The sequence below is a fragment of the Nycticebus coucang genome, chromosome 1 (assembly GCF_027406575.1).
Source record: "Nycticebus coucang isolate mNycCou1 chromosome 1, mNycCou1.pri, whole genome shotgun sequence".
NCBI lineage: Eukaryota > Metazoa > Chordata > Mammalia > Primates > Lorisidae > Nycticebus > Nycticebus coucang.
Window position 1 is genome coordinate 77600757 of NC_069780.1, and position 12993 is coordinate 77613749.

Genomic DNA, 12993 nt, shown 5'->3' on the forward strand with positions numbered 1-12993 from the left:
TATTTATTTATTTATATTTTGCAGTTTTTGGCCGCGGCCGGGTTTGAACCCACTACCTCCAGTATGTAGGGCCAGGTCCCTACTCCTTTGAGCCACAGGCACTACCCTGAAAAGGTACATTTAATTTTTAGTTTTTATTTTTGAGACAGAGTCTCACTCTGTCACCCTGGGTAGAGTACCATTGCGTCATAGCTCACAGCAACCTCAAACTCTTGGGCTTGAGCAATCCTCTTGCCTCAGCCTCCCAAGTAACTGAGGCTACACTGTAGGCTACAACATCAGGCTAATTTTTCTATTTTTAGTAGAGATGGGGTCTCTCTCTTGCTCAGGCTGGTCTCAAACTCCTGCGCTCAAGCAACCCATCCTCCTCCACCTCCTAGGGATTATAGGTGTGAGCCATCATGCCGAGCCTGAAAAGGTACATTTAAAAGACTTGTCAGTAAAAAATTACTTAAAACACTCAGGATTAAAAAGAAATCAAAAGAGAAATTTTAATATTAAATTTCTTTGGATATTCATCTGTGGCAATGCTGTGAAGCAAGGATTTAAGACGCATTCCTCGGCAGGATCTGTGTTTGTTTCAGCTGCTGGGCAAGAGAGGCGCAACCAATGCAGGACACGCCAAATCTAAAATTTTACATTTGTGGTACTTTTGGACCCCACAGATAATATTAATTTTGGCTGCAAATCAGGTATGGAGCTAGTGATTTTTAGGGGGAATATTTTTTACATTTTTATCATTCCATCCAGAGCCAAGGTCAAATAAGGACATACCTTCACTGTCTTTCTCTGTGAATTTCTGTCTTATTCTCCCAGTATCTGCCTCTAAAAGTTTGTCTTCTGTACCTTCCTATGTGACCCTGGTAACCCTAGACCACCAGGGGTCAGAGGATATTTTCAAGATAAATAAGGCTGTGACATTTGTTTATTCTTCTTCTTTTTTTTTTTTTAAATTGAGAGATATTTCCTATACTGTAAAATTCATCTTATAAAGTATACAATTCAGTGGTTTTAGTATATTTACAAGGATAGCCAATCATTATTACTGTCTAATTCCAGAACATTTTCATTGCATCAGAAAGAAACCTCATATCCATCAGCAGTCATGCCCCATCTCCTCTCCCTTTAATCCCTGGCAACCACTAAGCCTCTTTCTGTCTACATGAAATTGTCTATTTTGATTCTGGATATTTCATATAAATGGATCATAGAATAATACTCTTTGTAGCTGGCTTCTTTTATACAACATAATATTTTCAAGGTTCATCTGTGCTGTACCATATATCAGTACTTCATTCCTTTTTATGGCCAAACAATATTCTGTTGCACAGACATTCTACATTATGTTTGACCATACATCATTTGGACATCTGGATTATTTTCATGTCCTGGCTATTATGAGTGCTATGATTATTTATGTACAAGATTATGTATTAACAAAACACACAAAGCAAAAACCAAAAACAACAAAAAAGATTTTGCATGTACACATTTTCATTTCTCTTGTGTATATGCCTAAGAGTACAATTAATGGGTCATGTGGTGACTCTATGTTTGATAATTTCAGGAACTGTCAGACTGTTTTCTAAAGTGACTATACCATTTGACATTTCTCCCTTACTGTTGTCTGGTATTCAAATAATTCTCTTACTTGTCTAGCATGCATGTAAAAAGATTAAAAAAAAAATCCCAGTAACAACTTATCTGGACGCTTAACAGCGATCAACAGTAGAATGGAGAACTAATTCATGGAATATTCATCTAATGGGATATATTTGGTGAAGAATAAACCATCCACAGCTACAGTGACAATATGGATGAATTTATAAGTAATAAGTAGTCAAGCACAAAAGAGTATATTTTTTATTATTCCAGTTACACAAAATATAAAAATAGACAAAACTAATCTATTCAGTCAGAAGTCAGGATTACCCTTGAGGGGAAATAGTGACTGGAAGTGGGCACAAAGATGTTTCTGGATTCTGTTTCCTGATCTGGCTGCTGATTACATGGGTCTATTCAGTTTGTGAAAATCGATAGAGCTGTACATTTATAATATGTGCACTTGTCTTTTATGTGTATTAAAAGTTAAGACAGTTTTTTTTTTTAAAGTCTTCAAATTTTGTGTGTGTAGTACCTAGACAGTTTCCCTGGATCCTTATTGCCTGACAATGCTTATTGTATAAGTTGCTTTAGAAAAATAGAAAGATAGGCAAAATGCTCAACTTCATTTATTTAAAACATTTTTAAAAACCAATTCTGTTTTATAAAATTATTTCAAAACAAACAAACAAAAAATTTGAGTTAGAGACTGACTCTGTCACCCTAGCTTGAGTGCAGTGTCATCATTATAACCTCAAATTCCTGAGCTCAAGAGATCCTCCTGCTTCAGGTTTCTAGATAGCTGGGCTTATGGATGCCACCACCATGTCTTGCTACTTTTTTTTTGTAGAGACAGAGTGTCACTCTTGCTCAGGCTGGTCTCAAATTCCTAGCCTCAAGTAGTCCTCCTACCTTGGTTTACCAGAGCACTAGGAAGATAGATGTGAGCCACCAAGCCCAGCCTATTTAAAAAATTAATTAAGAGGAGTACAAGTGTTTTTATTACATGTATATCTTGTATAAGGCTTAAGTCAGGGCTTATGGTGTGCTCATCCCTAGAGTAGTAACTGTCCAAAGTGATTTTCACACTGAACTCAATCCTTAGCAAAACACCAGCACCATATTCCAAAGATATAGAAAAAAATAATTCTTATCTTCACTTGGAAACAAAAGAGCCTGAATAGCCAAAACAATCTTAAAAAAAATGAACAAATCTAGAGGCATCACATTACCTGATTTCAAATTACACTATAAGGCTGTAGTAACCAAAATAGCATGGTTATGGCATAAAAGTAGAAATATATACCAATGGAATGAAATTGAGAACTCAGGAATTAAAATGATCTGTCTACAACCAACTGATCATCAACAAAGCAGATAACAACATATGAGGTTGGACAATTAAGTTTGTGAACTCATCCTAGAAAAAGTGCTACATACCTCATTGCTGAATATCACTATGGTCAACTTTGAAGTACTCCCCTTGGGAAACTATGCACCAGTGCCTCGTCTACCCTTCAAAGCAATTTTGGAACCCTTTTTCTGGAATAGCCATCAAAACTGTTGTCATATTAACCTTGATGTCCTGGATGTTATCAACATGTCTTCCTTCAATATTTGCTTTATCTTTGGGTAAAGAAAAAAATCACTGGGGGTCAGATCAGGTGAGCAGGGAGTGTGTTCCAATACACTTATTTGTTTACTGGTTAAATACCCTCTCATGGACAGTGCTGTGTGAGTTGGTGCATTGTTGTGATGCAAGAGACACACCTTTCTCATGCTAATATTTTCAGTGAAGATTTTCCTGTTTCTCTATTGATGTTTACTTGGTTTGTTATGCTTCTTATAGTCAGCTGACCATTTTGATGCATAATTTGATGAAGTTTTGCAATGTTTTGTCAGTTCTGTGAGTTCCTGGCTGCCCTGATGCTTTCTTTTCCCTAAGAAAAACATTTAATCTATTTGTACACTCCTGTTTTCTTCATGGCATTATCCCTATAAACTTGGGCTAACATGTCCCTAATTTCATTTCCACTCTTGCCAAGCTTAACAAGAAAGTTTAATGTTTGTTTGTTGCTCTAATCTAAGCTCTGACATTCTTGTCATGGCACATAAAACACACAACAACAGTAATAGATGCCACTCAGCAAGATGAACACGTAAACACGAACACAGCTGTGAGACATGAATATAAAACGGTTATGAAACCTTACAAAGCTGTTTATACAGTGCTGCCAATGTAAATGCAGGGTGGCAAGTTTTCAAACTTAATTGTCAAAACTCATATACCGGGAAAAGGAAGCCCCATTTAATAAATGGTTTTAGGAAAACTGGACAGCCATATGCAGAAGAGTGAAACAGAATCCATATCTCTTGCCATATACAAAAATTAATTCAAGATGGATTAAAGACCTAAATGTAAGCCATGAAATCATAAAAATTCTAGAAGAAAATGTAGAAAAACTTTTAGACATTGGCCTAGGCCTTAAGCCAATAATTTAGGGCTAAGACCTCAAAGGCAAATATAATAACAACAAAAATAAATAAACAGGACTTACTTAAATTAAAAAGCTTCTACACAGCAAAGGAAATAATCAACAGAGTGAATAGAAGACCTACTGAATGGGAAAGTATATTTGTCAGCTATATATCTGACAAATAACTGATATCCATTATCTATAAAAAGCCCAAATAACAAGAAAAAGACCAAACAATCCCATAAAAAAGTGAACAAATCACATCAACAGAAGTTTTTTGAAAGAAGATAGACAAATGGCCAATAAGTACATGAAAAAATCTCACTGTCACCAATCATCAGAGAGGTGCAAATTAAAACTACAATGAGATACACCTTACCCCTGTCGAATGACCATTAACAAAAAGTCAAAAAACTATAGATGCTGGTGTGCACAAAGAGAGGAACACTTATAGACATTGTTGGTGGAATTGTAAATTAGTACAACCTCTACGAAAAACAGTATGGAGATGCTTCAGAGAAATAAATCTAGACTTACCATTCAATTAAGCAATCCCATTACTGGGTATTTAACCAAAGGAAAAAAAATAGTCATTTTATCAAAAAGACACCTATACCTGAATGTTTATCACAGCACAATTCATACTTGCAAAAATGTGGAATCAACCTAAGTGCCCACCAATTCATGAATGGATAAAGAAATGTGGAGTATACTATGTATTATGGAGTACAACTCAGCCATAAAATGGAATGAAACTAGAGACCATTATCATAAGTCGAGTATATCAAGAATGGAAAAGCAAACACCACATATACTCTCTAATAGGTGAGAGCTGATAATGGGCATTGATGGGCACAAGGGGATGTAAAGGACATTGGGAAGCAGGCAGCGGGGAGGGTGGGGAGTGAGGGGTAAAAATTTATTGGGTACAACGAACACTATTCTGGTGATGAGCATACTAAAAACCTGACTTAAGAATTTTACAAGGTATACATGTAAAAAAACTTTTTGCACCCCAGTAATATTCTGAAGTTTAATAAGACAACAACAACAGAAAATAAGCCTTTCACATCAGTGAAGTAGACCCTGACCCCTAGTTTAATTTCCCTAAGAAATGAGACCATTCAAAAGCAACAGAGTTTAAATAAGAAAGAAGATTTTAAATTTGTTAGAAGAAAGAATTTCTTGACAAGATGATTAATATGTGACCAGGAAACATATTGTTCGTTTTTGAGCTCTTTTGAAGAGAAGCAAACTTACAAGATAATTTAAATTTAGATTTAATCCTCTACAAATGATAATGTCTTCATGCCCTTTTTAGTTCCGATTCCAAGTTATCTGAACAAGGAAGGGATAGCTTTGACATTCTCACTTTAGACCGCTCACTTCCCTATGCTGCACTTTAACTTCTGTTTTTTTTGAACAGAAGGGATGCCCTTTGTCTACTTCCTCATGGGGATATTAACATCTGTAGTTAGAGCTGTGAAAGGAGAGTGTATGGCTCAGTGCCTGTGGCCCAAGTGGGTAAGGCGTCAGCTACATACACTTGAGCTGGCGGGTTCGAATCCAGCCCAGGCCGCCAAACAACAATGACGGGTGCGACCAAAAACTGGCCGGGTGTTGTGGCAGGTGCCTGTAGTCCCAGCTACTTGAGAGGCAGAGGCAGGAGAATCGCTTGAGCCCAGAAGCTGTGATGCCATGTCACTCTACCCAGGGTGACAGCTTGAGGCTCTGTCTCAAAAAAAAAAAAAAAAAAAGAAGAAAGAGTGTATATGAGTGTGCACATGTGTTAATGAGGCGATACTGTGTTCCTCTTCCATATGATACTGGATATCTATTACTTAAAATCTTTAATAACTTGGAAAGTATGTATTATTTATTATATTTTTAAGTGGTAATAAAGGTGGTAAGAAAAAGACGGGGGAGTCTTGTCTTGCTTCTACATTAAAGAAATCTAATTTCAGCTTTAAAATACTACACCTAATTCAGGTAAAAATAAATGAGATAAATTAATGAAAAATACAATTTAGAGAAAGCTGACATTCTGTCACTAATGAGGAATTACAACCAATGTACTTAATTTAAAACTTGTGCTTAATTAATTATTGTTAACATCTAAAGTTGTAGGTTCAAACCAATGGCTGTTTACTGGATGCATGCTAACCCGATTTTTTTTTTTTAACCTGAATGCTTATACATTAACAGTGAAAGTGTAAATTGGTATGATCATTTTGGAAAGCTGTTTGGCAGTATCAGCTAAATCTCATCATGTGTATGTATATACAGCCTATAACCCAGCAATTCCACTTCCAAGAGAAAGTAATGCTTTCTTACGGCAACAAGCTTGGAAAAACAGAAATGCACAGGAAAGAAAAATAAACTGTCATTCTAGTATTGAGATAATCATGATTAATGTTTGTGAAGAGAACCTTGCTCTACATACCTTTTTGTAGTAGGTTTATTTTATACAACAATATGGTGAACATGTTTCCATGTAACAGACGTTTTTCAACAATATATTTAGTGTCTGCCTAGAATATAAAATGATTGCATCATAACATACAGTGCTTACCATAATTATGTTTTGTTTAATACCTATGATATTTCCAACTCTTTTACTACATTTAAATGACACTGCAATGCAGTTTTTTTTTTTTTTTAAAGTAAGTTTATTTCAGGTTAACGTGAGGGTACAAACAACCAGGTCAAAATATTTGATTTTGTTAGGTAGATTCATCTTGTGGTTATGTTCTCCACACAAAAGGTGTGCCAACCACCCCCTCCAATGCCCTTTCAGTGAGAGCACCTCAACCCCTCACCCGCCACCCTTCCTCCCAACTTGAATTGAAATGAGTTTTTCTCCTATTTAGGCATGCATCGTATAGTCTATTGGCTTCATATTAGTATTGAGTACCTTATATATTTGCTTTTCAATGCACATTCTTATATGTAAATTTTTAGCAAACATTTGAATGTTAGAATAAATTCCAAGAACTGAAATTACTGGTTTAAAAAGTATGCAGTTTAAAGATTTACAGGTTGCCAAAAATTATTATAACTTATACTTCCTTCAGCATGACATAATATTGTCCAACATTCGTAATAGGCATAATTATATTTTCTAATCCTCACCAAATAAAAAATAATTGCTTATCATTCTGTCTTTAATTAGTATGGTTGGACTTTATTGGCCATATGTTTTGTATTTTGAGAATTCTTATTCATTTCTGAGCTAGTCTTTGAACTTTTTCTATTTTTATACCTTTTCTTATTCATTTGAAAGAGTTCTTTATACTCTTTTGAGAAAAACCCTTTGCTTATTATGTATGTTGTAGATTTATTTTGCTTTGTAACAACCAGCAAATTTTAATAACTAGCAAATTTTTCTACCATGGTTTGTCCTCTTGAGGAAGGGTATCTTAGAAGAAAGTACCATCACAGATGGATTACCTTAGGCACACATGTTGGATACATTTCTTACATTTTTATTTCAGGTCTTATCTTTTCTGTCTTGCGTAGGTATTATTTTCTTCATATTATGAGCTGAGAAAATAGAGGATCATTCAAATTATATGTCCTTTCTTTCCTGTCTTCATTTAACCCCCCCCACCCCGCTCCTTTTGAAGTCTTCTCCCTCTTTTCTATGACAATTCCATCCTCCCAGGTGCTCAGGCCAAAAGCTTCATAGTTATCCTTGTCTCCTTTCTTTCATACCCAAGAATCTAGTCTGAAGAAATCATCGGCTTATTATCACCACTACCTCTCTGGTCCAAATCATTAGCCTTTTTCTCCTAGATATTTCAGTAGCCTCCTAACTGGTCTCTTTATTTCTGTCCTTACTCTCTACTGTCTATTCTCAACCCAGCAAAGTGATCCTATTATAATGTCAGAAGATGTTACTTTTCTTTTTACTTTGTTTTTTTGAGACAGAATCTCATTTGGTTGCCCCCACTAGAGCGCCATGGTGTGAGCTTAACTCACTGTAACCTCAGACTCCTGGGTTCAAGCAATCCTGCTGCCTTAGCCTACTCCGTAGCTGAGACTACATGCGCCTGCCACAAAGCCTGGCTAATTTTTTCTATTTTTTTTAGGTAGTGATGGGATCTCTTGCTCAGAGTGGTCTCAAATTCCTGACTTCAAGCTGTCCTCCCACCTTGGCCTCTGAGTGCTAAGATTACATGCATGAGCCACTGCACCTGGCCAGAAGATGTCATTTTTTTCTACATAAAATTCTCCAGTGGCTCCCACAAAACTGTCCAATGGCTCCCATCAACTCAGAGTAAAAGTTTCACCAGATCTGTGTCAATCCTACTTCTTCTCTGATTTCATTTTCTCAATTCTTTAGCTCTGCACTCTTGATTGTTTCTAGGATACTCAGGCACACTTCTGCCTTAGGGCCTTTGCATTTGCTATGTTTTCTGCCCAGAAAGTTGTCTGCCCAGATATCCAAAAACTCCCTCAGGTATTTACTCAAATACCTTGATCACCCTATTTAAAAGAGCACCCTTTGTATTTCTTATGTACCTTCTTAGCTTAATTTTTCTCCATAACATTTCTAATCATGTGGCAGTTCATATATTTGTCTCATTTATTTATTGTCTGTCTCTCCCACCTGGAAAATAAGCTCCATAAGGTTTGGAATTTTTAAGTTTGGGTAATCTACTATGTTTCCAACCTGTAGAAGAGTGCTTAGCGTGCAAAAATCCCCTCAGTATTTGATGAATAAATGAATGATTTCATATGTTAGAGTAGGCCAAGATGATCTACTGTGCACAGCTTCTCAACTTCTACTCTTCTACTCTGATCTCTATTTTCTTTGCTCTTCTCCAGCAGTTTACTTAGGAGCCATTTCTTTTCCTAAAAAAGAGTTTATTCTATTTAACTATATTTCTGCATCTGTTAAGCCAGGGGTCCTCAAACTATGGCTCGTGGGCCACATGCGGCCCACCAAGGACATTTATCTGGCCTGTCAGGTGTTTTTGCCGCCCTGCCTGTCCTGCTTAGCAGCTGACTCATCCCTGGCCGCAGTGCACATGTGTGGAATGTGCTCCAAATCTCCGACTCCGCTCCTTCTCTCTGTCTCTCCGAGCCGGGTGTTTTTGCCGTCCTGCTTAGCAGCCCACTTGTCCAGGCCCGCACTGCGCATGTGTGGAATGTGCCCCACACTCTCTGACTCCCCTCCTACTCTCTGACTCCCCTCCTTCTCTCTGTCTCTTGACTCCTCCTCTCAGTCTCTGGTGTAATCTGCGTTGTCACCAGGTTGCCTGTGCAGAGCCTGCTGCTGCCTAAGGACCAAGGTAAGAACAAGTTAGGATTTATTTTATTTTGAAGTTAGGAGGTCTATTTTTTTTTTTTTTCCTACTGGATTCTTATTTTTTTTTATTTATTTTTTTATAGTTGGGGATTCATGGAGGGTACAATAAGCCAGGTTACACTGATTGCAATTGTTACGTAAAGTCCCTCTTGCAATCATGTCTTGCCCCCATAAAGTGTGACACACACCAAGGCCCCACCCACCTCCCTCCTTCCCTCTTTCTGTTCCCCCCCCATAACCATAATTGTCATTAATTATCCTCATATCAAAATTGAGTACATACGATTCATGCTTCTCCATTCTTGTGATGCTTTACTAAGAATAATGTCTTCCACGTCCATCCAGGTTAATACAAAGGATGTAAAGTCTCCATTTTTTTTAATGGCTGAATAGTATTCCATGGTATACATATACCACAGCTTGTTAATCCATTCCTGGGTTGGTGGGCATTTAGGCTGTTTCCACATTTTGGTGATTGTAAATTGAGCTGCAATAAACAGTCTAGTACAAGTGTCCTTATGATAAAAGGATTTCTTTCCTTCTGGGTAGATGCCCAGTAATGGGATTGCAGGATCAAATGGGAGGTCTAGCTTGAGTGCTTTGAGGTTTCTCCATACTTCCTTCCAGAAAGGTTGTACTAGTTTGCAGTCCCACCAGCAGTGTAAAAGTGTTCCCTTCTCTCCACATCCACGCCAGCATCTGCAGTTTTGAGATTTTGTGATGTGGGCCATTCTCACTGGGGTTAGATGATATCTCAGGGTTGTTTTGATTTGCATTTCTCTAATAGATAGAGATGATGAACATTTTTTCATGTGTTTGTTAGCCATTCGTCTGTCCTCTTTAGAGAAAGTTCTATTGATGTCTCTTGCCCATTGATAAATGGGATTGTTGGCTTTTTTCATGTGGATTAATTTGAGTTCTCTATAGATCCTAGTTATCAAGCTTTTGTCTGATTGAAAATATGCAAATATCCTTTCCCATTGTGTAGGTTGTCTCTTTGCTTTGGTTATTGTCTCCTTAGCTGTACAGAAGCTTTTCAGTTTAATGAAGTCCCATTTGTTTATTTTTGTTGTTGTTGCAATTGCCATGGCAGTCTTCTTCATGAAGTCTTTCCCCAGGCCAATATCTTCCAGTGTTTTTCCTATGCTTTCTTGGAGGATTTTTATTGTTTCATGCCTTAAGTTTAAGTCCTTTATCCATCTTGAATCAATTTTTGTGAGTGGGGAAAGGTGTGGGTCCAGTTTCAGTCTTTTACATGTAGACATCCAGTTCTCCCAACACCATTTATTGAATAGGGAGTCTTTCCCCCAAGATATGTTTTTGTTTGGTTTATCAAAGATTAGGTGGTTGTAAAATGTTAGTTTCATTTCTTGGTTTTCAATTCGATTCCAAGTGTCTATGTCTCTGTTTTTGTGCCAGTACCATGCTGTCTTGACCACTATGGCTTTGTAGTACAGACTAAAATCTGGTATGCTGATGCCCCCAGCTTTATTTTTGTTACAGAGAACTGCCTTAGCTATACGGGTTTTTTTCCGGTTCCATACAAAACGCAGAATCATTTTTTCCAAATCTTGAAAGTATGATGTAGTTACTTTGATAGGAATGGCATTGAATAGGTAGATTGCTTTGGGAAGTATAGACATTTTAACAATGTTCATTCTTCCCATCCATGAGCATGGTATGTTCTTCCATTTGTTAATATCCTCTGCTATTTCCTTTCTGAGGAGTTCATAGTTTTCTTTATAGAGGTCCTTCACCTCCTTCTTTAGGTATATTCCTAGGTATTTCATTTTCTTTGAAACTATGGTGAAGGGAGTTGTGTCCTTAATTAGCTTCTCATCTTGACTGTTATTGGTGTATACAAAGGCTACTGACTTGTGGACATTGATTTTATATCCTGAAACATTAGTGTATTTTTTGATGACTTCTAGGAGTCTTGTGGTTGAGTCTTTGGGGTTCTCTAAGTATAAGATCATGTCGTCAGCAAAGAGGGAGAGTTTGACCTCCTCTGCTCCCATTTGGATTCCCTTTATTTCCTTGTCTTGCCTAATTGTATTGGCTAGAACTTCCAGCACTACGTTGAATAGTAAAGGTGACAGAGGACAACCTTGTCTGGTTCCAGTTCTAAGAGGAAAAGCTTTGAGTTTTACTCCATTCAGTAAAATATTGGCTGTGGGTTTGTCATAGATAGCTTCAATCAGTTTTAGAAATGTGCCACCTATGCCTATACTCTTCAGTGTTCTAATTAGAAAAGGATGCTGGATTTTATCAAATGCTTTTTCTGCATCTATTGAGAGGATCATGTGATCTTTATTTTTGCCTCTGTTAATATGGTGGATAACATTTATGGACTTGCGTATGTTAAACCAGCCTTGCGTCCCTGGGATGAAGCGTACTTGATCATGATGAATGACTTTTTTGATGATAAGCTGTAATCTATTGGCTAGGATTTTGTTGAGAATTTTTGCATCTATATTCATGAGTGAGATTGGTCTGAAATTCTCCTTTTTGTTTGGGTCTTTTCCTGGTTTTGGTATCAGGGTGATGTTTGCTTCATAGAATGTGTTGGGGAAGATTCCTTCTTCCTCAATTTTTTGGAATACTTTCTGCAGTACAGGAATAAGCTCTTCCTTGAAGGTTTGATAGAATTCTGGCGTGAAGCCATCTAGACCAGGGCATTTTTTAGTTGGAAGCTTTTTTATTGTTTCTTTGATCTCAGTGCTTGAAATTGGCCTGTTCATGAGGTCTGTTTCTTCCTGGCTAAGTCTAGGGAGAGGGTGTGATTCCAAATATTGATCCATTTCCTTCACATTGTAAAATTTCTGGGCATAGAGTTTCTGGTAGTATTCAGAGACGATCTCTTGTATCTCTGTGGGATCAGTTGTTATTTCCCCTTTATCGTTTCTGATTGAGGTTACTAGAGATTTTACTTTGCTATTTCTAGTTAGTCTGGCCAATGGCTTATCTATTTTATTTATTTTTTCAAAAAACCAACTCCTTGTTTCATTAATTTTCTGAATGATTCTTTTGTTTTCAATTTCATTGATCTCTGATTTGATTTTGGATATTTCTTTTCTTCTACTGAGTTTAGCCTTAGATTGTTCTTCTTTTTCCAATTCCATAAGATCTCTTGTGAGATTGTTGATGTGCTCTCTTTCTGTTTTTCGAATGTAGGCATCTAAAGCGATGAATTTTCCTCTCAAAACTGCTTTTGCAGTATCCCACAGGTTTTGGTAGCTTGTGTCTTCATTGTTGTTATGCTCAAGGAAGTTAATGATTTCCTGTTTTATTTCTTCCTGCACCCATCTGTTATTCAACAGAAGATTGTTTAATTTCCATGCCTTTGGGTGGGGTCGAGCATTTTTGTTAGAGTTGAGTTCCACCTTTAGTGCCTTATGGTCTGAAAAGATACAAGGTAAAATTTCAATTCTTTTGATTCTGTTGATATTTGTTTTGTGTCCCAGGATATGATCAATTTTGGAGAATGTTCCATGGGGTGATGAGAAGAATGTATATTCTTTATCTTTGGGGTGGAATGTTCTATATGCATCTATCAAGCATAGTTGTTCTAGGGTCTCATTTAAATCTCTTATATCTTTG